Below are 27,163 nucleotides of genomic sequence, written 5' to 3' on the forward strand. Positions count from 1 at the left end.
ATACAAAATATATACCCTAAAGACACACCCCTAATGATCCAACTTCTCCAGCACACCTAACTACCTTTAGTTCCCACTCAGTTAATCCCATCAGGGTATCAAGTCACTGATTGTATTAAGGCTCTAATAACCCAATCATTTCTCCTGTGAACTTTCTTGCACGGTCTCACATGTAAACTTTTGGAGGATACCTTACATCTAAACCATAACACTGAGTACAGGCCTACGTGAAAACAAGGAGTTAATCTGCATTCTTCTGTTAAAGGTGTTTGCTAGCTATATCAGGAGGAAACTCTTATGAGTTAATCATCAGGAAAAAACTTTTTTGAAGTACTTTGCCAAATATGTGTTCATGGTTACTATGCATCTGTTATTAATGCAGGTCCTGGTGCATAAGACCTGTCAAAATTTTAAAAACGGGCTGAAACTTATTTTCCTGTTTGAGAATTCAGATTCTCTGTATAAACCCAACTTAGTGCTTTTTAGCTGAGTTCCTTGAGCACCTCTTCCTCCATGAAATACTCTTTGTGTTGGGTTCTTGTCTAAATAGGGAGTTGAGAGGGTTTATATTTAATGCAGAACCTCTGTATGACAAGTTTAAATGAAGTTGAGATTAACAAACAAAATTTTCTAATCATACACCAGTAGTGTTGCTTATGCACAATTGATGCTTACTGTGGATAAAGTTAGAATCATGCAGTGAACATGTTTATCTTTTGACTTTCCAAGTCTGAATCCCATTCCTGAGCTTGAGGAGCCTCCTACCCTAGGAAGCAAGTGGGGAGCAGAGTCAACCTCCCACTGAGATGCTGAAAATGCTGGGTGTAACTTTTGTCAGTCTGCCCAGGGTTTGCATACAGTGGTAGTGGTGCAAGGAAGCAATAGTGGAGAAACCATTGTAAGGTAGGTGGTGGCAATTGCTTGGGGAAGAGTATGTATAGGGGTTGTGGCAGAGATGTTTTCACTAATCTAATTCTGTGTGTATGCTTCGTTCTGACCCTGGATATTCCAAAATCTGCACATTTCCTGCCAATGGTGTGGTTTTTCCAGTCTTCCCAGTGATTCTGTGAACTATTCAATTTACTCCTTCCTGCTTTAATCTGTCAGAGTTGATCTCTGGTGCTTGTAATTAAGAAATCTGACTGATACCTTTTTGAATGTTGAAATTAGAGAAAATTTATCGTTAGTGTAGTGTGTATTGTCTTCACTCCTAGTCAACTGAAGGTATACTTGCTTTTAGAGACTTTGGTGAACCAATTTATGGTGGTTTCAAAAACTTAATTCTGGTTGTTGTAAGGTAGAACTAGGTGAGTCTTGCCCAGTTTTGGACAGTACAGTCAATCTGGGTTAATCTGGAATCTCACACGGCTCATGCTTGGTGCCACCATGACACGCTGCTATCTGGGCCTCCTATATACATTCAGTGCCTCTGAGGATTGTCTTCCTTCAGGTGGATAAAGCTCTTTGCCAGAGCCATATCTGACAAGTGGACCTGGTGCTGGATTTTTATCCTGCTTTGCCCTCCTTGTTGTGTCCTTATATACAATCATCCAGGGTAGCCATGCTGCCCTCATAGGGTGTGATCATACCTCCCATAACTCCTGAAAACAGATAAAGATGTTGAAGATTTCCCAATCTTAGACCTCAGGAAGCTTACAATCTAGTTAGGAAGGTAAGATATAAACATGCAAAAGGTTAAGCAACATTGAAAGAGTTCAATGACAGTTCAAGACAAAAATTGAGAACTGTATTGGTTAGGGTTCTAAGATCTGAAGGGTAAGTCAGCAAGCTGGAGACCCAGGACAAGTATAGCTCCATCTGAAGGCCAGGAAGGGTGTATGTGTCAGTTCCAGTCTAAAGGCAGAAAAAAAGTTGATTCCCAGTTTGGGGGCCATCAGAACATCACTTTTTGTTGTCATTAGGCCTTGACTAATTTGATAAAACCCACTCACATTGGAGAGGGCAATTTGCTTTATTAATTCTACATATATAAATGTTAATTTAGTCCAACAACACTCTTGGAGAAACACCAAAAATAATGTTTGACCAAATATCTGGGCATTCTATTGCTCAGTCATGTTGACATTTTAACATCTCAAGGACATACCAAAGCTTGCATGTGTTTGAAGTATACAGACAGTAATCTTAGATGTATGTCTGAGGAAGGTGAGATAACTTCAGTTAGGATAGGTGAAGAATGATAAAACTTGGGAGTAGAAAAGTGAAGGCAAAAGCCCCACTACCCCCTAACAGGGAGTGCCTGCCTTGACCCTAAGACAGAAAACATTGTTTTTCCCAAAAGATGAAGCCCAAGACCCCTAACCTGGATGTTTTAGTTAGATATTTTGGTCACAACAATGAAAAAGCTGACAAGAATGACTTAGAGAAGGAAAAGTTTATTTGGGGTTCCCATGAAAGGTCTCAGTTTATAGGTGGCAAAAATCCATAGCTCTGGACCCAAGATGAGGCAGCACATCATGGGAGAAGGGCCCAATGGAAGAAAGCTGCTCAGCTGCATGGTGGGGTCAGAAAGGAGTGAGGTAGGGTTTGGGGGAGGCACACCACAGGGAAGATGTACCCTTCCAAGATGCTGTTCAAGGGACCCACCTCCTCCAGCCACATCCACTTGCTGTAGTTACCACCCAGTCCGTCCATTTAAACTGGGATGGACTGATCAGGTTACAGCTCTTCATAATCTAATCACTTCACCTCCAAGCATTCCTGCAGTAGTAGGAGCTTTTGAAGAACATCTTGTGTACAAAACCATAACCATGGGTATTAAAATCTTCACCATTGGAGCCAAATCTCATTGTTTTGGTCCCCTTTCTAAGAGGACTTGCTGAGCTGCCTTATTATGCTATTCATTCCTTCAGTCAATATTTAGTAAGTCCTACTGTGTTCCGGGCAGTGTGTAAGTTGGGACAGGCAAAATAGTTGACCTCTGGTTGTGCTCACACATCTTGTTTCTTGCTCCTGTTCTACTTCCTGGAATGAACTCTTCTCTTGAATTCCCTTTAAAGATCCATCTTTACTGTATAACCTTCATTATTGCCTTGTTTTACTACAAAAAATTCTTCCAAACACAAATACAACTATTTTTGGTGAAATTCAATTGGAAATATTATCAAATTAACAATTTTATTTTGAAGTGTTATCTAAGTGTTTTATTCTTTGGAGGTTTTTTCCTTTTTACATATTCTATATTCATTTTTTCTCTGGATGATGAAACATGGGATCATGTTTCCTAGTATCGTTGTTTTTCATAGATGCTTTCAAAATAAGCATGTGATGTTTGCTGATTACACTCAAGAGTCTTAGCTACGGGACAATGTTCCCCTTGTTATGGTGATAGATACATAGATTTGGTAGATAAATAGGTTGAGATACCTCACCAATTGAACAGGGGACTTCTTGGACAATATCTTCTTCTAAGGAAGAAGACACTTTGCTCAGGTGGACACAAAGGTGATTTCTAATTTAAATTAGCATCCACAGAACAAAGAGGCTAGCAGGAAGGGCATAGTCCCAGAAACTAAGACTTAATTAAAGTTCATTCCACAGTTCCTTTTAGAAGCAGCAGTTCCTAATTGCAAGAAATGTATAAATAAGTTTCCAAAGGGACTTTAGTGCCTAGGAAAAGTCCAAGTATTGAATGGAATGAAGTAGAAAAGGAGCACATTATCTCCCTTTTTCACGTACAAATGAACTGCCCTGTTATCTGACATCTTTACAATTTCACTAGGTGGTCACCAATGATAACTCATTTCCTAAAGCTGGACACTTAAGTAGAAGCAGATTACTGTGCAAGAGTAGAGTAAACAGCATTAGTAATAAAGCCAAACATCAATTTTTCATTTCCAGCACGATCACTAAACTTTTAGCCGAAACTGCATGTGATACATTGTAGGTGTCCTTATATATCAATAAAATTGATTTAAACAAGTTGAATCAAACCCACAATTAGAGTCAAATTGGCAACACTAATATGTGTTAATGATAGGTGGGCCACCTAATTTTGAGAAATAGTAACGATTAGAATGCAGTCTTTAAGGCTTCTGGTTGGACTTATTAGTGAGCTTCTGATTTCAGCTAGGTAGCACAAGCTAGGTAAAAGGAGCTGTCCTTGGGATATAAACTGAATATTCTGTTACTGCTCAAAACCAACCTACTCAACAGATTGCTTCCTAAATGCAACAGGGATGAGTGGCCACCTCTAATTTGGTTAACTGCATCTTCTTACATAATTATCTATGCCCACATTTCATTGGCCAAAGCAAGTCATGTGGCCACTCTATAGGGCAATCATGGTGCAGTTACTTTTCCCATAAGGAGAAGCATGATAAGTCACATGGCCAATCTAACACTTGTGGGCCAGGTGTGTATAACCTGCTCACTAATAGAGGCAGAACATATTTTGAATATTATAAAACCTACAACAAAATATAATTCCTTTTTTCCCTCATCAACTCTTCCAAAACTGTTCAAAAAACTTTTCTCAAGGCTAAAATTCTCCATTCCTTTAACTGTTCCTCTAAGACATAGTTTTAAGTTCCTTTCCATTCTCTGAGAACTTTTCACTTGCATTTGCTGGAGTCTTAAACTTCTTGACTGTTTTGTTCTTCAGCAAATCCCCAAGGCCTCCCAAAGGACCCAGCACCTTCAAGGCATGTGATACGTATTTATTGAGTGAATAAAATGTTCCTTTCAGGTCATGCCTGATGAACAAGTTGCAGTGGCGTCATCACCTCTTTTATCTTAGATGCTCTACACCTTTAGCTTAGAATCTTGGTCCAATAATAGACCAATGATATCAGGGTGGACTATATGACTCCATCAGCTTGTTCTGAGTCTACTGTTCTAAAACCACAACCACAGGGGATTTTTATCTCTCATGTTGAGAATCTGTAATTCAAGAATATAAAATCTAAATGCTTCAAAACTTTAAAAACAAAATTTTTGAGTACTGATACGATGCCACAAGTGAAAGCTTCCACACCTGATTCATGGTCATGTGTCACAGTCAAAACACAGGCACACTAAAAATATTGTATAAAATAAACTTCAGACAATGTGTATGAGATATATGAGAGATGTAAATGACTTCTGTTTAGATTTGGGTCCCATGCCTAAAATTTGTATATGTAAATATTCCAAAATCCCTCTAAATTTGTCCCCAAAACGTCTAGTCCCAAGCATGTCAACTTGTACAATTGGTTTTTTGAACTCCAATGCAGACCTTGGCATTTACCTCCTTAGAGTAACATATTATTCCATTCAGTTCATTACTCCAGACCATCAGTGTTTTCTGCCATCTTGATTTAGTTATCTAGGGTATTTTATGTCCCTCTCATATGTATTTTTGCAAATCAGGTGAGTTTGACAGTGGCTTGACTAAGTCATGAAAAACCTAGTTGCAACATCAAAAATCTTCCAAGAAATGCTTTGTGGTACACTATGCCTTTCAACCAGTCATTGGTCTATTATAGGAAACCTAGTGTCATGAGTCTGCCTGGGCATTCCTGAATGGTTCTGGGTGCTGCAGGAGCCTGGCCCCAGGCTCTATCATTTACTAGTATGCTATGTAACACATCTTTGATCTTGATTTTCTCTCTCAAATGGTGGACTTGGAGAGGGAAATTCAGGATTCTTTACATAATGTATGTAAAGTGCTTAGCTCCATGTCTATGTCCCCATGGTAGGTGCAAGAAATGTCTTTTTTTTCTACTTACATGTCCTGCTTACAGCTTTTCTTGCATCTCTGTTCACTGGGTTCAAAATTAGAAGGTACATTTTCTAAGTCCTTTAATTCTAGGATAGTCCCCACCCCAGAATTCCCACTTTGAATGTTGGAACATAAATATTAATTCACACTTTCTAAAGTGTTCTTTTTCAAGGAGCCAGGAATTTGGAAAACTTCCCAAATTCATAGATACAAAAGGACATAGACATATATCATCCCAGGAACATCTTAGGAAATAGCCACAGATAATACCCAGGAAACCAGCTTGAAGTTTCCCTAGGTTAATATATAAACTAACTGTAACGACACTCTTGGGCTATGTATGTTTTTTGTTTCTAAAGCAGATTCTCCTATCTAGTTGTATTTTGCTCAGGCACATCCAAATCAGTTTGTGCTGGATAACAGAAGGAAACACAAAAGGAATTTGTCTCTAAAAATCCACAATGGGGAAAATCCAATTTTAGTTAATAAAAAGGAGCTTAGATGAGAATAGAGAGAGCTCTGGGGGAATTCCAGGATGTTTCCCTCCTCCTCTCTTGATCTGAAATGTCAAGATGATGTTAACCTCAACTTCTGACATATTTTTACTAATGAAATACCTACATATGTACTTAAGATTGAACTGGAGAGCTAGATTCACGATCTAACCATGATTCTTTAGTTAGGTATGGAAGTATGCCCAACTTTTAGTGCATTAAGGACATTGTATTTCACTTTATTTTAAATCCCATTGTGTGCTGGCTTACTCATGCATCAGCCTAGTTAATGTCCTTGTTCTGATGGGGCTCAAATGCCATAGCTTGGCCCAAGGATTCGGACCCCTCCCGAGTCCCAGTGATGGAGGCTCTCTGAACTGTTTTGGCAGTGATGGTCATACAGCAACGCAAGCATGCTTAATTCCACTGAACACTTAAAAATGATTTAAAATGTTGTGTGTGTGTGTGTGTGTGTGTGTGTGTGTGTGTATTTTTACCACTATAAAATGTATATGCTAAAAAAGTAAAAACACTAATAAATATAATATGGGATTTTTTTTTTTTACAGAATGCCTTTATTTGCTTATTTTTATATAGTGCTGAGGATCTAACCCAGTGCTGTATGTGTATTAGGCAAGCACTTTGCCACCGAGCTACAGCCCCAGCCCTAATATGTGATACTTGATTGAATCTTAAACCATAAAAAGAAAATAAAAAAGCTATATAGGACATTATTAGAATAAGATAAGAACTATGATTGTATTTCAGATTTTTTTTTTATTTTTGGAGTATTTGCATATGTGTTTGTGAGTAAGGATATATCTTGGGGTTGGGAAGCATGTCTAAATATAAAATTTTGATGGTAGTAATAATTCAATATTAAGTTCTGAGATTTTGATAATTGTAAGAAATATTTTAAAATTGCTTTGGTGGAAGGACCCAATATACAGGTTGAGACAAAGGGTAACACGTTTCTAGCTGAAAGTGGAAGGGATGAAAGAGATGATCAAGCCTGAAGCTTTAAGTTTGCAGGGAATCCTGTGGATGAGAAGGAGCAGGGATCAGGAGATGGCTCTGGGGTGCCTGAGATGAAGGCATGCTGGGGGAGTATCATGAACAAACTCACAAGATAAACCTTGATGAGTGATGTCAATCCCAACCACTGTTTTCCAGCCATTTGTTGCCATGTTTTTTGTGCCTCATTTTAGTGGATTCAGGATTTTTCTTTTCTATGTTTTGCAATGATTATCTGCATCAGTGGTGGATTGTTTCGCAGGTATTGCCATCATCCTACTGGCAAAAACCGTAGGTAGAGCTGTAGGTGACTTCAAAAAGGTTTAAGTCAGTTTAGAACTGCTCAAAATACATTACTTTATTACATAATAAGACAGTTGAACTTCATGAATTTGGACTCCAGCAACTCAAAATTTATGAAAATGGTGGTAGAGGTCTTCCTATTATTTTGCATTTAAGGCGGGGGAAAAAAGGATCTCTGAAACATATGGAAGTGGGTTTACATATCATCTCATTAGGAAGGCATGCTGTTCCCAGTACTTTAGAAGCAAAAATTTACTTGCAAAGTTATTAGTATGCTAATTAAAAAACATTATTGTCTATTCATCAAAATAAGTCTACAAGCATTTCTACTTTCAATAATTTGTAAGTCTCTGTCCTTTACAGGGTATAATAGTTTTTATTTTATAGGATATTTCTTTTTAAATAATTCATAATTCAAAGTAAGCTCTCCCTCATTAGTCCAAATCATTAAATATTTTATCTAACACTAAAATGTCTATTGAGTGGCTTATAAACAGACTATATTCAAAGATTTCTGGGATGTGGCTTTTCCTTTTAATGGAACAAATCAATTTGATACAGAAATTATTTTAAAGAGTTTAAGAGATTATGCTAAGGAAAAAGCAAAAGTAAGAAAAATAAAATAGGATGGGAAATAACCCATATCAAGGTGATGAAATAAACCTGCTTGAGAGATGGTGAGAAACAATATATTATATATATTTTGGTAATTTAAGAATGTACCAATGGACAGGAAATAATCCACCAGACAAGAGTAAGAAGAGCAATGTCTCTAAAACAGTGAATTTTCGGGGAAAGTATTTGGTCATACCTGGCTGTTCTCTGAGATATCACATTGCAGACTCCATTTTCAGCCTGAGTAATGGAGCACAGACAAGTATTTGGGATGTTGGCAAGGTATCCAGAGGATTATATAAAGACATGTTATTGCAAATCTTAGTACAGGGGAAATGTGTTCCAGTTGTCCAGCTCCCATTCTGGGGGTCAGGAAAAAGTAAAGATGACTACATAAGCAAATGCTCAAGTGGATGTGATGTGTTGGATTGACTAACTGATGTCAAAGCCCGGTCTTCCTAGCTGAGTGAAAAGAGAACCACATGTGATAAAATCTGGACCAGATAGCCATGAAAGAGTGCTTCCACTCTTTGGGAGTGTGTGTGTGTGTGTGTGTGTGTGTGTGTGTGTGTGTGTGTGTAAGTGCACATGAATATATACATATGGTATAATACATAGGGAAAACTACAACTTTATTTTATGTGAAGTTCTAAACATAAAGTGTACAGAATAGTAAAATGCACTCTCATGTACTACTCTAATAATTAGATTTTGCATCTATTTTTATTTCATGTCTACTCCCACTACTTCCAACAATTTTTAAGTGTTTTAAAGTAAATATTCATCAAAATGTCTTAACTATATATCACCATTTCATTTTAAACTCTTTGGGTTTCTACAAGGGTCTAAAGCAAGATTAAACTATGTGGGTCCCATTTTTAGTGTCAGAGTGGCCAACCTAGTACCAAAGGCTTAGATTGCATCATCTCTTAATAGGGGTTCTGTTGAAAGATAATGGGGAGAGAGTAGGGAAGGCATAAAAAATATATATATCATAAAACAACCTATGATGCTCTGATAAGTTTCACCCAGTGGCCCATGTATTAAAGGCTTGGTCCCCAGCCCAGTTCATGATCCTGTTGGGAAGTGAGGACACCTTTAGGAAGTGAAGCCTACTGGGAGGTTCTTTGGTCCCTGAGGGCATGCCCATGAGAAGGATTGTGGGATCATGGCTTCTTCCTTTTTTTTCTTTCCTGGAGGTTTACTTTGCTTTGCCCTATGCTCTCTGCCATTGCCATCCTACATACCCACCCAAGACCCAAATTGATGGGTTCACTCATTGTTGAACTGGAATCTCCAAAACTATGAGCTAAAATAACCTTTTTTCTTTATAAGTTACTACTCTCAACTATTTCATTGTAGTGATAGCTGACTAATATAAGATCTGAGGGACAGAAAATGAAGGAAATGTATGCCCCAAACAAAGCATTTCAACTTGAAATGGCTTATAAAAGAAGATGGACAAGCCAAAAGAGAGAGGCTTCAAAATTTAATGAACTCCACAAAAAACAAGAGACTTCATGTTTTCTAGCTTTTGGATGAAAATTATAGGAATTTCAAAATAGTGCCTAAGAGATTATATTGACCATCAGTGTTTTAAAGCTTCTCCCTAGCCTATTGAAGTAGGCTAGAAGAAATCTCTGCTCATGCTTCATACAGGGCTTTCTGTCCATATCTCCACTTCATTTTGTATCCCCAGCCCCTGTCTGGGCAAACCCTACCTATTCTCAAGGTGGTTTCCTGCCTGATCATGTTGTTTATCATTTTTAACATTCTTGTTGCCTCTTCAGTATCACAACATCTTAGGAAAATAAGGCACTAACAAAATAATGATCTAGAAGGGCTATTCTTAAGTTGCCTTTTCCCTATGTGCTTCTCAAAGTTTTCTCCTTTACCAATACCATTTTTAGGGCAGTTCTCCAATCCACAAGGCTCACTTTTATTTTCTACACAGTTTAGCCAAAACAGACTTGCAGAGGGAATGCATCAGTGTGCTGAATCATTTCCTGGTAAATTCTACCACACTCAGTTTTTTTCTCTGGATCCCACCTACATTTACCAGGTGGTTTCTTCATCTAAGCTTCAAGATGATGTTCTGATGACTGGACTTCAGTGGTGTGGCTCAGAACTGTACTCGAACTGTATTCCAAATAGCATCTCAACTGCTCATCTCTAGCATTTCTCTGCTCCCAAGTGGCTCCATATTGGCAGTATGGACCAAAAACCAGATGAAGTGGCAGCTTTTTGCTGGTGGGCAAAGGCAAGAACATGTGATAAAATGACCATGAATTGATATAGCAGGTTTAAGGGAGGAGACAAGACAATCTTTTTGTTGACAGAGTCATTTCAGAGTTTTGTTTTGTTCAGTTTAGTCATTTTATTTTTTACAAGTCATCTGGTTCCCATGTCTACTGGTCTTCCCAACAGGAACATAGTTTGATAAAGCTTTAATATAGTGCTCACTATTTTCTTTTTTATGCACTGAATGTAAATCAGTTGAAGTTCAAGGACTATATATTCTATTTTCTCAAAGTGGTACCTTGCTTTGTAACTTGAGGGAAAGTAAGTTTTAATATATATTTTTAGGGGTGAAGGACCAATATTGATTAATACAATGTTATTCATTATTTTTTATAAGCCCGCACATTTGGTTAAGAATATTAGATTTGTCCCATTAGATCTAATCATAGCACTTAAGCAGCATTTTAGAGGTTAACCACAACCCATTGGTTTTCTTCAATGAACTCTTAGTGACTTTAATTTAAAAAATTTACTTATAGAAGATATGTATCCAGGTATTATTATGTAACATACAAATAATTTTTTTTTCTTAGAAAAAAGTGAGTTTCTTTATTTTCTTTGCATTTTTCTACTGAGTACCAAGATTTCCTATGATTTGGTAAACCAATCTTCACACTATTCAGGTATTATGGTCTTTTGGTTTTGGCTTTGTTTCTTCTCTTCACTCCTATTCTCATTTCTGTCTTTCTAGATGATTAAAAAAAAAAAAAAAAGCCTTACATGTTTTGGTCTGTAACCCCATGGAAACTCCTATAGTCCCTTGGCCATTTTAAAGAAAAATATAAACGTCCTTTGCATCTTTCTTTGTTCCATTATTCTTTGTTACTCTCACTGAGCAACCCTGAGATTCTTTTTCTCCTTTCCTGCTTCTAATACTTCAAAAATACAATCAAATCTTTGCTGAACTTATCCTTTTTTTTTTTTACTACCCAAGTGATACTTATTATTTTATATTTTTATACCACTTACATGTTTCTCTTTTTCCTTCCCAAGAGTAGACTTTCATGGTTCTCAAATTTCTTTAGTTTTCATGCTATCACTGTGTTTCCCCCTTTAAAGACAAACTTACCAACCTCTCCCTCTGACTGCTAGAGGCAGGGTTTCTGATGGTTTTACTTGATGGAAATATAGAGAACTGAAGCACTTTTGAATTGTGTAGGAAACCTATGTCCAGATTTAAAAAAAAAATAGTAAATTTGCCAGCCAGTACCTTTAAGGATCTGCTTTGTTTCTTCCCTCCTGCAGCTGAGGGACATTGTTGGTTTGGTTTGGATCCATGGGAGCAAATGAGTCTTTGAGTGTAAAACTATGTTATTTGGCACTGAGATGCTTTTGTACACTTCAGATACAAAAATACAAAATGATGAACATGTAGTATTGACGTAATTACCAGAGGATTGCTCAGCCAACTGAAGGCTGGGGCTCCCAACAGTCCATGACTAAACAAATTCCCTCATTGATTTCTATCTGGAGTTCTTCGTTCCTCCTGATTACTAAAGCTATTTTCATAATGTGTGATGACACTGGTCACTCACATAACGTATATTAAATCAGAGTCTGTCCAGGTCATTGGTAACTGTAGAGTAAGGTAAACATAGACTGGTGCTGTTAAATAAGTTTCAGGAAGTCAAACCATTGCCCAACTTAAATAATAGCAAAAACGTCATTGCTGGATTTCTAGCTTAGCAATGTCTGTAAGAGTGCATGCAAAGTTGTGATTAAAATCTTCAATTTATCTTTAGAGGAATTTCTTTGAAATACATACTATAGAATTGTTAGCAAGAAGAATCTCTAGACCTGGCCATATGATATTCAGACAAAGTTACTTCCCTCCAGAGAAAGGTTCCTTGCTGCCCCTGGGAGACGATTGTTAGGAGGAAATTGGAAGGATCTTGATGTTGCAGTGGAAACAAATTTTCATGTCCTCAGAAGAAGCAGCAGCAGCGGTTCAGGGTTCCCATCAAGGCAGGAAGGGCTACACTGTCACCCCTCTTGTCCTGGATCATGAAGGAAACTCTTCGTAGAGACTTGCCATTACAGAAGCCTTGACTTCTGCCAAATCTTGGAGAAAAGAAATACTGTGTTCAAAAATCCATTCCTTTAAAGGAAACAAGATGTGCTTTAGTTAACACCGACTGCACAATTTTTTTTTTCTTTGAATAAAGAAACTGGAAGACACTGCGGAAAGAGTGCTATTCTGTTTTTCTTTTTCTTTAAATGTTATACCCTGGAGAAATTGTTCAAGAACAATTTATCCATAACCCTTTGCCCTCAGATGCTGCCAGCTTCAAGGTCAGGTTTAGCTGTGTTTATAAGCTCCAGAAATGCACTTCAGGCGTGTCAAAGCCACAGAAGCACTTCCAGCCACCAGCCATTGTGCCCAAGTTCTGCCTGTGTGAATGTGGTAGACCCTATAATATCAATGCAGGAAAGAGGCCTCTCAGAGCTTGGCACCTCCTTTCATTCAGCTGATTTCCCATCAGGAGTGCAGGCCCAGCATGGAACTGGTTTACAGTAAGCGAGGCGGTTGTTTACTTTCATTCATGTTTCATTACCTTCTCTGAGCCATGTTCAGCATCTTTTACTATGCTTTGTGTCATTTGTTACGACCGCCTGGGGTATAAACTTGATACAGACTTTGATTATGTTTATGGGCCTGAGCTGCTCAGGACTATACTGTTCAAAACTCCCTGGCCTTCTTCCAGAAGTTTGCTTTATTACCCTCACAATAATATAAAACAAACTTCTAGAAAACCAAATCCTTCATATCCAACAACTGTGTCAAATCTTTGTATTGGCTTTTCTGTTACAGCAGATATGTGTGGATGGAGGATCTTCTCAGGTGGGAGGTCCCACATGATTGACAGAGGCCCATATAGGGTCACTCAGGTCAGACTTGACATATGATCAGGTGAAAATTTAGCTCCAGAAACTTGGAGAAGACCCCAGCTCCGGAAACCATTTTTAAAGAAAATTAAACTTTCTAAATGCTTTAAACACATGTTTTTAATACTTGTTAAATGTTTTTTCTTTCTGGAAAAGACATGCTTCAAGAAAATGAAGAAAAAGATAAATACTTGGCAAAGCAATCTCTTCTACAAATGCCCTTGGGTAAAAGCAAATGAAAATTGTACTTACTACCAAGCTGGGCTCTGTTCTACACCTGCATTTTGTTTTTCTTTTTTCCCCCTCTTTATTGTGTATATAACAGTTTGCTTCATATGATTTCTTAATTAAATATTTAACAGCATATAATGGTGGAGGTTGGGTGATATTAGGCTATGTTTTATTGCAGTAGCTTAGTGTGCGTATTTATACCTGGTGGAGAATTTTAAACCACAGCTCCTTCCAGGCAGAGACCTGAAGGACATCTCGGAGAAGACTTTGAGCTCAGTTACTGCAGAGAGCCAACTCTGGCAAGACCAACAGGGCAGTTCCCATTGTACCAGATTCAACTGCGTCCCTCAGGATACAGCTCCCTTTTGCTTAGTGGGGAAAATGAGGCTTTGAAAATGTCCTTTTAGGAGCTGTGTATAGGGAGTGGAAATAGAGGAGCAGTGTAGCAGAAGGCCAAGCAAAAAGAGAGTTGATCACTGGCAAAGGGAGTCATTGACCAGACATGAGTCAGTGTAGCCATCTGGGCTTTGGAGGAATTTGCAGCTTGATGGAGTGTGGTTGATAAGGATAGAAGGAGGTTGTGAATGTATCGAAGGGTGAAAGGTCAACAGCCTTTAATTGGCCCAGGAAACTGAAAAGCAGGTTATGGGAGAGCTGGTTTTCGCTAAGGTTGAGTCAGTTTGGGCAAGGATTCTCCTTTCTGCAAGGCGAGTGGCTGCAGTGGTGAAGCTTGAGGTCTGGGGGCAGAAGCCCAGGGGGACTTCCCTGGATGCAGGTGGGGGAGAGGCATTAAGTGAGAGTGCCAGCCAGAATACTCTATAACCTTTAACCAAAATCTAGAGCCTGAGCTCCCAAACCTATTTAGGTCAGGGACCCTTTCAGAATGTGAGGAATGCTTGCAATGGACCCTTACTCAGGAATGGAGTTTCTCAACCCCAGACTATTGACATTTTGAGGCTAGATTATTCTTTGTTATGGAAGCTGTCTGGTGCCTTATAGAATGTCCAGCAGCATTGCTGGCCTCTGCCCACTAGATGCCCACTAATTGTGATAACCAAAAAATGTCTTTGGATATTGCCAAATGTCCCTGGGATCAAATGGATCCTGGTTTGAAAACTAGTGCTATAGAAATATACAAATACATCCAAGAATTCTCAAGGATGGGACTGTGCTGACTTTTGGAACTTATGATTCTCTCCAAGGTTAGAAATATTGAAATATGCATAACACATCCAATTCTGAATTCTCAGAGAAGCTGGGGCCACATATGCCACCAATTTTCTGAAAGGTATGGAGAATTCTTCTCCACTAAAAATAAATAAGTAAAAGGTAACAGAGGTTCATGAAATTTAAATTATTTATTTCTGGTCACACTCAAACTGCCTACCTATGATGTCCCGGGGTACAAGAACCTAGATACCCTGTGTCTTGCGACAGTTACATCTTTGTGCAGTGGTTCTAGGCTAATAAGCCATGAAACTTAGATGAAGTCACTGTGGCTAATAAACACATCATTTTGTGGTCCTGCTTCTCTTTTCATCTTCCCAGAAGCGTTTGTCTTGTCACTGTTGGAAAGCTTCTTTAGTCTTCTAGAAAGTAGATATGTTAGATATTATAGCTGCTTTGTGTCATTTTAATTCTGCCTTATGGTTCTTCTGAGTAGACAGAGAATAGGTGTCCTCACTCTGTGCACAATGATGAAAGGACTTATCTTCAAGAGAAAGGACTTATCCTCAAGTTAATCGATGACCCATAACTTGCTACCAGAATCGAATGGATAAGACAGACCAATAACATTTCTCCCTTGGAATTTGAACTTTCTAGAGAGGGAATTGGCCTGTTGGTAACAATTAAGAAAGGACCTTTGCAGTTGAGTCATGATGATGACAGAGAAACTTCCGCTACTGTGGCTTCCAGCACTTCCTAGAATCCAGGCTAAGTCTCCAGACTCGTGGAAGGATGGGTGTCATTAGGGCCTCTGCACTCAGGTAACTAGAACCACCCCCCACTCTCAATTATTTCCTGTAACAAGCACCCACCATTGTCATCCTAACTTGAGTAGAGAGAGGTCCAGTAGGCCCTCATATGGGGCCACCTTTCTATCAGGAGCTCCACACATGGAGGTGGGAATTTTGAAGGCCAGCGATGGGAGCATTTCCCCCAGGAAAGCAGACATTATTTCCAGTCCACTGTGTGGTTCATGTAAATGAGCAGGGATGTCCAGGCCTGTTAATGAGTAGAATGGGGGGGTCACCATGGGATTGCAGCATGCTTCCCAGGTAGCCCGGTCATGGGAATCAGAGGTGGTCAAGGGCAGGTTTGCATATGGCTTTCTAGGTATAGATGTTTTGGGGTCATTTATTTTTCTCTTCAATTGAGTCTGTGATACCTACTTTGCTGTCGGGAACTAAATGGGCCACCATGGTAAGTGTCCATGCTTTTGTCTTATGCTTTGAAATGTTTCCTCCAAATGGGGTTCACGTTCACTCTGGGTTTTGGTGGCTCTCCTTTAAGAACAGGGATTAAACAGCAGTACTTCTTCACATTTGGACTGCTTCCATGGCCGAGGGGTGTTAACATTTTGGAAATGAGGAAATAATTTTGGTTGACACAATGGTTTGGGGACACTCCTGGTATTCCTGAGCAGTAGCCAAGGTTGCTAGACATTAAAGATTTGTGCTATGATCCACATGAATTTTGAATGTCTCGCAAGTTCTATCTGTAATCACCTGAACTAATTCTCTTTAACATGTAGGTACAAAGTAGTTTTGCTTGGTTTTAATAGTCTCTAAAATGTTCAGGAATGCAGCTACCATTTAACTAAGGGGAGACTGCCTTTTCTGTCTGGAAATTTACCAAGAATTCTTCATTTCTGAAAATCATGTTACTGTTGACAACTGCTGATTCATGTTGTCAAGATGCAATATATTTGTATTAGTGTGCTTTTGGAGTGTTCACATTCATGATGATTCCTGATAAAAGTATTTGTATGCATGTGTGCACACATATGCATGCATGTGTTTATATGTAGATAGATAGATATAGATAGATTGATCCTTTATGATGTGGCAGAAGGACCATCATTTCCATGTATGCCTTAACACTCATAACTACCATGACTTATAAAGAAACACTGAGGTTCTCAACAAAGGGTAATATTTTCTAGTGAGATGTTGCTACCTCTAGCTATGTGTTCCACTGTGAATCTACATTTCTTCCTAGGGGATGTGAAAATTTGCATAGTTCTTTATGTGGAGCCAGACCTTGATCTTGGACCAAATCAAATAGCAAAACAGGACATTCTGATGTTAACAAAGGAGAACAAGGGTTTATCTAGCAAGCTGCTCTGTGTCTTTCCTAATAGCTGGGAAAGATCACATTTGCCCCTCTCTCCCAACACCTCTCCTATTTTCCATCATAAAGAACATGACGTGTTTACATGAAGTTTCAGGATTATGAGGACCAGGTTCCCATAATTCTTATTATACTCAGAATGATCTTCCCATTAAATGTTCCTTCATTTGTTTTTTAAAGCTTAAAGATTTAAAATTTGTTTTTTAAAGTTTCTTCAAATTCACAATTACCCTCCCTATTGGTCTGAGAGGAGCAGCAGTTCTTTGCCTCCAAGAGCACGAGAGCCTCTAGATTTGCCAAAGATGCCACTGACCCTTTCTTTATGTCAACTTCTCTCTCTACTTTTAGTAACTTTTACTGGCATCATCAACTTCTCCTGAATCTAATATCATTTATGATTTATAAGAAGAAATGTAGATGTAAATTTCCTTTTAGCTGATGACTGAAATGACCTTTCATTTCTTAGCTACTTCTCTTGCAAGAATAAGAACAGCTCACTTCATTGAATGTTTCCCAAATGTCAGGCACTCTTCCAAGTTCTTTATGCACATTGTTTCATTTAGTCCTCATACATAACCACATAAGGTAGATACTATTATCCCCATTTCATAGATGAAGAAGCTTAGAAAGGTTAAATAACATGCCTAGGATTTAACAATTAATATGTGTCCTTCTCTGTCTATCAAACTTGTCATCTAATACCCTAAATAGAAAAGCATCCCAGAGAAAAATAAATTGAAGTATAAGACTAAATCCATCATCAGGACGTTCTATCAGAGTTGTGGTTGTGATAAGCACAGCTTTTCCCTAAATATTGGCTTGCAATCACATTCTCATTACTCATATGTAAGCTATATATAGCAACAATATGTCATCTAGAGAAGAATGACTAACAGTTGATGCTAACAAATTTCACTATGTGACTATTTCTACTTTGGCTACTGTCCTATTTAATTGGTAAATTATTCCTAATCAGAGAACTGAAGAATAAATTTTAAAAGCAAGTTATTTAACTCCTTAAATAACTTTTCAAAGCAAGTTATTTAGATATCTGTTCATAAACATGTGATCCTTGCTTTTCTTACATTTCGGGGTTAGAGGATGGAGAATGGAAGAGGGGATGATTGTATTTTGATGCCAATAAGGCCAAGGCCATGGTTTTAAATGTGTTCACATAAATTGTTTTTCTCTGTGTTTACCACAGATCATGCCCATAATCTTATTTCTGAGCTATTTATTTTAAGGGGAGGAGGTGAGTTCTCTGCCTCCATGGAAAACATACCTAAAAGTTGGACGGGCAACAGGTAAGCCACACATGCATGGTAGATAGCTCCTCGCTGCCTTTCTATTCTCATTACAGGGCCTGGAAACCTGCCTACTCCATGTCTCGGGTCCTGTTGCCAGGTAGGTGCTGTTGGTTCTCCCAATGAGAGGCACTCAGATGAGGTTAGAAGATGGGAAAAAAGCAGCCATGGTTCTGCTTGAGGCAGCAACATCGGTGGGCATGTGGGTTTGTGGTTTTTCTGCTTCGCAGCAGCAGCCTTCAGTGACAGCCTTATGTGGTTACTTATGAGGACTAAATGACACCAGGGAGCTGATAGACTGAGTGGCACGACTTTCCCTTCCTCTTTTCCTGTCCTAGCATCATCTGCATGGTTAGAAATCTCTAGGTTGGTTAACCCTTTACTTTCTCCTACTTTACTTTCACTCCCAAGCCCTCTGATATTTTACAATCAATTCTCTGTATTAAATCCACACCTCCCATCCCATTTGACCGAGTAATTTCTGTTTCCTGATGTGGACACCAAATTACTGCTAGGGTGAGATTTATAATGGTCAATCGCATCATCCTCACAGATTAAAAGACAGATTGGAACTGCTGAATGACTTTACCTATTGTAAAATAAAAAGACATTATAGCTTTAAAGAGTGCTTATAAGAGGTAGAGTCAATGATAACTAGGCATACATAAGGCATCCATTTATCCCTAGTAGGTTAAAACCTCAGAACAGAAAAGACTACAACAAAATAAAACAGAAACAAGGAATGAAGCATCTCAAACTTTTTAGTAATAATATTGTCCATAGGTAGAAGTATTAATATTGCTTTCTGAGACTCTTCTAGAGTGTTATATGATAAAGCATATGAATAATTATGTTGGCATCACTGTGTATGGATTTTTTCATAGTGGGAAAAATCAGATACAGATGTCAGATCCATGAGCTTAAGTTGAAAACTACATAGCCCTGAATTGGAATGAAAAATTTACACTTAAAAGGTACTTTTAACATTTAAAAATGTATTTTCTATCTCTAACCACAAAAAGGCTCAGAAACGATGATAATCCTTTGGCAAGAAGCATCCTTAGTGTACAGATTGTCATCTGTATATGTAATTCCCAGGTTTGAATAACTTGGGCTTCTTGAAGAAATAATTATTTTCTTCTTTGTTCTTTTTAGTTATACTTGACAGTAGAGTCTATTTTGACATGTTTATACAAACATAAAGTATACCTTATTCTAATCAGAATCCCAGTTTTATGGATGTACATGATGTGGAGATTCACTGTGATTTATTCATATATTTGCATAGGAAACATCTGTCGGATTCATCCACTCTTTCCTATTCCCCCTTCTCTTCATTCCCCTTTGTCTAATCCACTGAACTTCTCCCTTAACCTCTTGTGAGTTCACATCCACATATCAAAGAGAACATTCAACCTTTTGTTTTTTAGGATTAGCTTATTTCACTTAGCATGATAAATCTCCAGATCATCCACTTACAGGAAATCACATAAAGTCATTCTTCTATATGGCTGAGTAAATAGTTCACTGTGTATATATGCCACACTTTCTTTATCCATTTATTGATCATTCATCTATTTAAGGGCACCTAGGTTGGTTCCATGGCTTAACTATTGTAAATTGAGCTGCTAAAAACATTGATGTAGCTGTGTCACTTTTGTATGCTGGTTTTAAATCCTTTAGACACAGGCCAGGTGCAGTGGTGCATGTTTGCAATCCCAGCAGCTCAGGAGGCTGAGACAGGAGGATCTCGAGTTCAAAGCCAGCTTCAGCAAAACCAAGGTACTAAGCAACTCAGAGAGACCCTGTCTATAAATAAAATACAAAATAGAGTGGGGGATGTGGCTCAGTGGTCGAGTGCCTCCGAGTTTAATCCCTGGTTTCTCCCTCCCTTAAAAAAAAAAAAAAAAAAAAAAGTCCTTTGGATACATACTCAGAAGTGGGACAACTGGGTCAAATGGCGATTCCATTCCTAGATTTTTTTTTTTACTTTTTTTTTTTTTATTATTAGTTGTTCAAAACATTACAAAGCTCTTGACATATCATATTTTATACATTTGATTCAAGCAGATTATGAACTCCCATTTTTACCCCGTATTCATATTGCAGATTCACATCGGTTCCACATCCACTTTTTTACATACTGCCATACTAGTGTCTGTTGTATTCTGCTGCCCTTCCTATCCTCTACTACCCCCCTCCCCTCCCCTCCCCTCCCCTCCCCTCCCCTTCCATCTTCTCTCTCTACCCCATCTATTGTAATTCATTTCTTTCTTGTTTTTTTTCCCTTTCCCCTCACTTCCTCTTATATGTAATTTTGTATAACAATGAGGGTCTTCTTCCTTTACCATTCCTAGATTTTTGAGAAATCTCCATACTGCTTTCCAGAGTGGTTGCACCAATTTGTAGTTCCACCAGCAATGAATGTACCTTTTCTCCACATCCTCGTCAACATTTATTGTGACTTATATTCTTGATAGTTGCCATTCTGACTGGAGTGAAGTAAAATCTCAGTGTAATTTTAATTTTCATTTCTCTAATTGCTAGAGATGTTGAAAATTTTTTCATGTATTTATTGACCATTCACATTTCTTCTTTTGAGAACTGTCTGTTTAGTTCCTTTGCCCATTTATTGATTGGGTTATTAGTGTTTTTTGGGTGTTAAGCTTTTTGAGTTCTTTATATGTCCTAGAGATTAACACTCACCAGAGGTGCAGATGGAAAAGATTTTCTCCCATTCTGTAGACTCTCTTTATGCTCTTGATTGTTTCCTTTGTTGTGAAGAATCTTTTTAGTTTGATACCATCCTACTAATTATTATTATTATTATTATTAATTTTACTTCTTGCACTTTAGGAGTTTGGCAACATGTTGGAGTGTTGGGCTTATGTTTTCTTCTAGTAGATGTAGGGGCTCTAGTATAATATGTAGACATTTGATCCACTTTGAGTTTTGTGCAAGGTGAGAAATAGAGATTAAATTTCATTCTGCTACATAGAGAGTTCCAGTTTTTCCATTTGTTGAAAAGGCTATCTTTTCTCCAATGTATGACTTGGTGCCTTTGTCTAGTGAGATAGCTGTATTTATGTGGGTTTGTCTCTGTCTTCTATTCCATTGGTCTTCATGCCTGTTTTGGTGCCAATACCATACTGTTCTTGTTACTGTAACTATGTAGTATAATTTAAATTCTGGTATTGTGATGCCTCCTACTTCTCTTTTCTCACTAAGGATTGCTTTGGTTACTCAGGGCCTTTTATTTTTCCAAATGAATTTCATGACCACTTTTTCTAAGGAAATGACTAATTCTTGACCTAAGGCAGGAAATATATGATATCCTGGATCACTGCACCATGCCATAAAGCAAGAAAGGTATCAAAGACTGCTGATATTGAGCCTAAAACACTCAGGAGCCAACTTGACAAAGTTACCACCAGCTAAGTATGGGTCACTTTTAACACCAGTAAGAGGCATCATTATATTGGATTAAAGCACATAAAATATGCTTAAATACACAAGATTAAAAATAATTAAAAAACAGAACTCATCATAGGTCACCTTTGGAGGATGCCAAGGAGCCAACTTATTGTCTTCCAATCTTAAGAACAGTGGATGAAGCATTCTTTTATTCTGCCTTTCTTACATGAACTGCCACTCAGAGTAACCAAATAATCAGTGGAAAATCTTTCTCTTTTTTCCCCCTGGTACAGTATTGAACCCAGGGACACTTAACCACTGAGCTACTTCCCCAGCCTTTACTTTTTTTTTTTTTTTAATTTTGAGACAGGGTCTTGCTAAATTGCTTTCTGCCTTACTAAGTTGCTGAGGCTGGCTTTTAATTTAAAATGCTCCTGCCTCATCCTTTTGAGTCCCTGGGATTACACTCATGCTCTGTTGTACCTAGAAAATTTCTCTTTGTTAAAGGATATCAGGTACTAAATAATGAAGGCTAGAATTTGAATATAACATTTGTAGTTCCTAATTAATTAATGATTGTAGGCAGTCATAATTAATAGTTGCCAACATCACAAAAACAGAGTCAACTAGATAATGTAGTGAAATACACAATGCCATCTGTAATATACTATTGCCAAAAAATTGAACCTGAGTCTCATAAATCTACTAGAACCATTTATCTCGTTACAAAAAAAAGAGAGGAAAAATTTAAACATCAAGGAATGAAGCCAACAAAACCCAGGCAGTGAATTTTGACCCATAAGTTGTGAGAAGTTGTAGAGAGAAGCTCAAAGATTAAAAGACACAGAAAACATATCACATAATTGCAATGTTGGGTCCTTATATGGATCCTGTTGCAAACAAAATCACGAGACAACTGGGAAAATTTCAACCCTGGCTGCATAATTGATTGTATAAGATACTATTATTATTAATTTTCTTTTGGTTCAATAACAGTTTTATGGTCATGTTTTAAAAAGAGCCATTATTTTTTATAGGTGCATATTGAAGTATTTGTGGTGAAATGATGTCTGGAATTTGCTGCAAAGGAAGCCAGGGGAATGATAGGGTTGCATCTGAGTCAAAACTGGCCTCGAGCTGGTAACTGTTGAAGCTAAATGTAGGGTACACAGGAGGCCATGATACTACTCTCTCCCCTTCAGAGAAGGCTGGGAGGCCTAACTACAATGTCTTAGCACCCTGTTTCAGGAAGTTGAGTGCTCTCAGTTCACAGTGATTGCTACCTACTGAGTTCCTCAGATAGACCCACGAATGGAGACTACATCAAAATGCATTTAAGTTTTGGAACCAACTTTGTGCCCCTCAGCTTTGAAGATACAAAGAGCTGGAAGTCTCAACAACAGTGTGATTCTGATCACTGCTCTAACAAATTACCACAAACTATGTGACTTAACCTGAATTTATTTTCTTACAAATTCTAGAGATCAGAAATCGGCTTCACTGAGCTAAAATTATGATATGTGTGTGGTGGTAGGGGGGCACTGCTTTCCTACTGGAAGCTCTAGGGGGGAGTCTGTCCCTTGTCTTTCCATCTAGAAGCCAAGTATATCCCTTGGGCCCATGCCCACATGAATCTGATCTCTGTTTCTGTCATTATATGTCTTTCTCTGACTCTACTCCTTATCTTTTTCACTTACAAGGACTCATTGACCTTACCAGGATAATTTAAGATAATTTCCTCATCTCAAAAATTCTTAATCACAGCAGCAAAACTTCTTTTGCCACATAAGGTAATATATTTAAAAGTTAGCATGGGGGGGGTAACTGGGGGTGGGGGCATTATTCTGCTTAGCACATAGAAAAATGAAGAAATTAGAAATAGGATTAATAGGGGAAAGTGTATCCGTCAGGATTCAACCAGGAAATGAATTATTCTAATAGTTTTATTGGAAGAAATTCAACACATAGAATTTATTACACAAGAGATGGAGGAGGGAAAAGCCAAAGGAATCACCCTAGGGCAGTGGGAGCTACTGTTACTTTTAAGGCTGGAGGGGCAAGAGGGAGAGGTGATGTTACAAGAACTCAGAAGCTCTGCTACATGTAAGAACTGGAGGCTCCTTGTGGAAGTCAGGAGATAGGAGGTATGGCATCCCAGAAAAGGCATGGGCATTTCTGGAAGACAGGAGATTCTCATCATTCTCTACAGTTGTGTTCTATAAAGTTGTTTTGAACGCTGAAATAAAGAAAATACAGGGTTTCCTTCAAGCCTCTTGTCCTTGACCAATTAATATATTTCTTGTTTATGTGTTTCTGTTGCTAGCAGCGCTATTAATAATTACTCAGAGGTGGATTGTCTTTGGATGCAAGTGTATATTCCATCACACCAATCATCAAATAGAAACAATGAAAAAGTGTTGGGTGTGCTGGAGCACCCCAACTAGCATTCCAGGCACACTAATTAAACACTATAAGAATCACATAATCCTAGGACAATCACAAGCTCCAAAATACCTCAGATGCCACACAACTTCTCTTAGCCAAAGAGCAGATGTTGTCCCTGTCTTGTGGTTCTCTCCAGCTGATAGCTGGGCATCAGGGAATGATGGAGTCAGTCCAGGGATGGACAGCAAGGTGGCCAGTCTCACTGATGTCCTTGAAGCAAAACTGTCCAATGTGGCAGGACAAGCATTTTATATACTGTTCTAAATTGGTGGTGTACCTTTGTGATTGGCTACACCCAGTGAAAGTCAATGTCCATTGGTTATGTCCAGTGAGGTGATGTAATTGTAACTGGACATGTTTGTTCTTTGCACATGTCCATGGAGCTGTGCTCCCTACCAATTATAACCAGTCATTGCTAAGCATGTCTATGGCTAGTGCCTCTTACAGCTCTTTATCAGTTGTAAGCAGCCAGACTAAGCAGTTCAATGGCTGCTGTTCCTTATAGCCAGCAACTTAGTGAGTCCCACCATGTCCTAGCCTGTCTATGGCAGATGCTCCTTACAGTTTCTGTCTAAAGAAAACTTTTTAAACAGATGTTGATCCATTATCATTGACCTGACAACTTACAATACTATCATACATGCCTGAATGAAGCTTACCCCATACATACATTTTCTCCCTAAGATTCACCACAGCCTACTTGAATTTAGAAGCATGAGTCAACACTTCAGCATTATGCTTGGGGACCATTTTAAAGATTGATATCATCAAAAAAAAAAAAAACCACAAAAATGAGGAAAATATACCATTTAATACACACACACACACACACACACACACACACGACATTTGCTGACACTATGAGAGCTGAAACAAGAAGGCAGAGTATCAATGTGTTTCCTGTTGGGAATGTGTACCTTGGGCAACTTAAATTTTTTACCACTCTATGCATATCCATGAAGGGCCATGAAAGAACCACAAACATTGATTTTTTTTTTTTTTTTTGAGGTTGCAAATACATTTGGCAAGGAGACAAATTTGTAAATACAGAATTTGTAAATAACAAAGTAGACTGTACTTCCCAGCATAGAGTCTCAATTTCTCCCACTTTCTGGTCTTCTGCCAGGATTCTCTCTGGCTAAATCAGATGCAAGGGAGTCAGTGAAACAGTTGGAAGGAGAAGGGTGGGAAACACATCTGGCTACAAAGAGACCATCCACAGCACAAAAAGGTTTAAAGATCTAAGATTTGGTGGTGAGGGCACTGGAGGAACTTAAGAATTGCTTTAAATTTACAGTGTTATGACAGAGTGTTATGACAGGCTATTTTTAAATTCCATACAGCCAGTATCAATTGATTTAAATGAAATAGGAGCTATAGATGGAAGATTTGTGAAAATTCTTCTACCTGGAAGGACTGAAAGATCTGAAATACTCTAGAAAGGACAAGTAAGGCCTTCCTTTCTTAGAAACAGTAAAGCACTACCTCTCTGCAGAGAGTGGCCACTATTAGACCTTCAGGAGGGAGTTGCATACTCTATGGGGGCTGAGCTGGCCCTCCCTGTAATTCTGTTTATGGTTAATATCACCTTGAACTCTGGAGAGTCGCCAATGCTGCTGCAGCTGCCTGACTGTCTTGAATCTCAGAAAGAAAAAACAAAAACAAAAACAAAACACAAAACCTGTTGTGGCAGAAGGTTGGTGAATAGAAAGCAAATCAACCAAAAGATCATTTTAGCGTGGGGTTGGTGGCTTACTTGAGTAAGTGATTTATGACACAATGTTTTTATTTGATCTGGCATTACAGGGATAAATTATTGAGTGCTAATTGTATGTTGATAAGCTGTTCCTGCTTAAATTTATTCCCCCTCGGGTTGTGTTAATTGGGGCATATTGGAACAGAAGGGAATTGCCCACTTATTGCCTGTTTTGGTTTACGCTGTTGCTCCAATGTGCAGTTGTAATTGTGTCTTCACTCTTGTTCAAGCTAAGTGAGCGGGGAACTCCTACTGGTGGATTCTCCTCTCCCCATTAATGCACATTACTTTATTCATAGATAAATTGTTAAAAATAGCATTACTCCTATTTATTCGTTCAAGTTTAGTCAAGTTGCAGCAGAAGGTAGGGTCAGAGGTGAACTGGCAGAAGGCTGGTGAAATTTAAATGCAGATTTTACCATTTGAAATTTAAATCCCCTTTAGATAAAGCCATCATGGTGGGAGTGGGGGGGTGAGTGTTTCCAGCAGAGGTGGCTTTATCTCTGACTAGTATTTCTCTCTCTCTCTCCTTTGGCATGAAGGGGCTTCAGTGGCAATAGTGTGTGAGAGGCCTGCAGTAAGAATCCTTGCACATGGGAAAGGATGTGGGTATGATGCATGGGGAGGGAGGGCAATGCCACCAGGTGTGGAGGGTCTCATCTCTCAAGGGTCTCTGTGATGAGTGGTTGAGCATCCCTTATCTGATCATCAAACTTGACATAATCCAAGATCCAAAACTTTTTTTTTTGGGGGGGGGGGGAGGAAGGATTGGTGGTTTACCAGGGATTGAACTCGGGGACATTCAACCACTGAGCCACATCCCCAGCCCTATTTTGTATTTTATTTAGAGATAGGGTCTCACTGAGTTGCTTAGCACCTTGCTTTTGTTGAGGCTGGCTTTGAACTCAGGATTTTCCTGTCTTAGCCTCCCAAGCCAATGACCAGGTGTGCTCCACCAAGCCTGGTCAAGATCTAAAACTTTTTGAGCACAGACATGATACCATAAATAGAAAATTCCTCACCATGTTTCATGTACAGAAATATTAAAAACATTGTATCAAATTACCTTCAGTCTATGTATATAAGGTATATATCAAACATAAATTAATTCTGTGTTTAGACTTGGGTTCCATTACCAAAATATCGCATTATATGTATGGAAATATTCCAAAATCTGAAAAATCCCAAATCCAAAACACTTTTGGTCTTACACATTTTGGGTAAGGGTAAGGGCAACTCAATCTGTACTCTAATTCCAGGGAAGTAAGTCTATATTTTGAGAATCAACACAGACACAAAACAGCAAACGGCCAGCAGGATTCCC

This window comes from Callospermophilus lateralis, chromosome 9, assembly GCF_048772815.1.
Source record: "Callospermophilus lateralis isolate mCalLat2 chromosome 9, mCalLat2.hap1, whole genome shotgun sequence".
NCBI lineage: Eukaryota > Metazoa > Chordata > Mammalia > Rodentia > Sciuridae > Callospermophilus > Callospermophilus lateralis.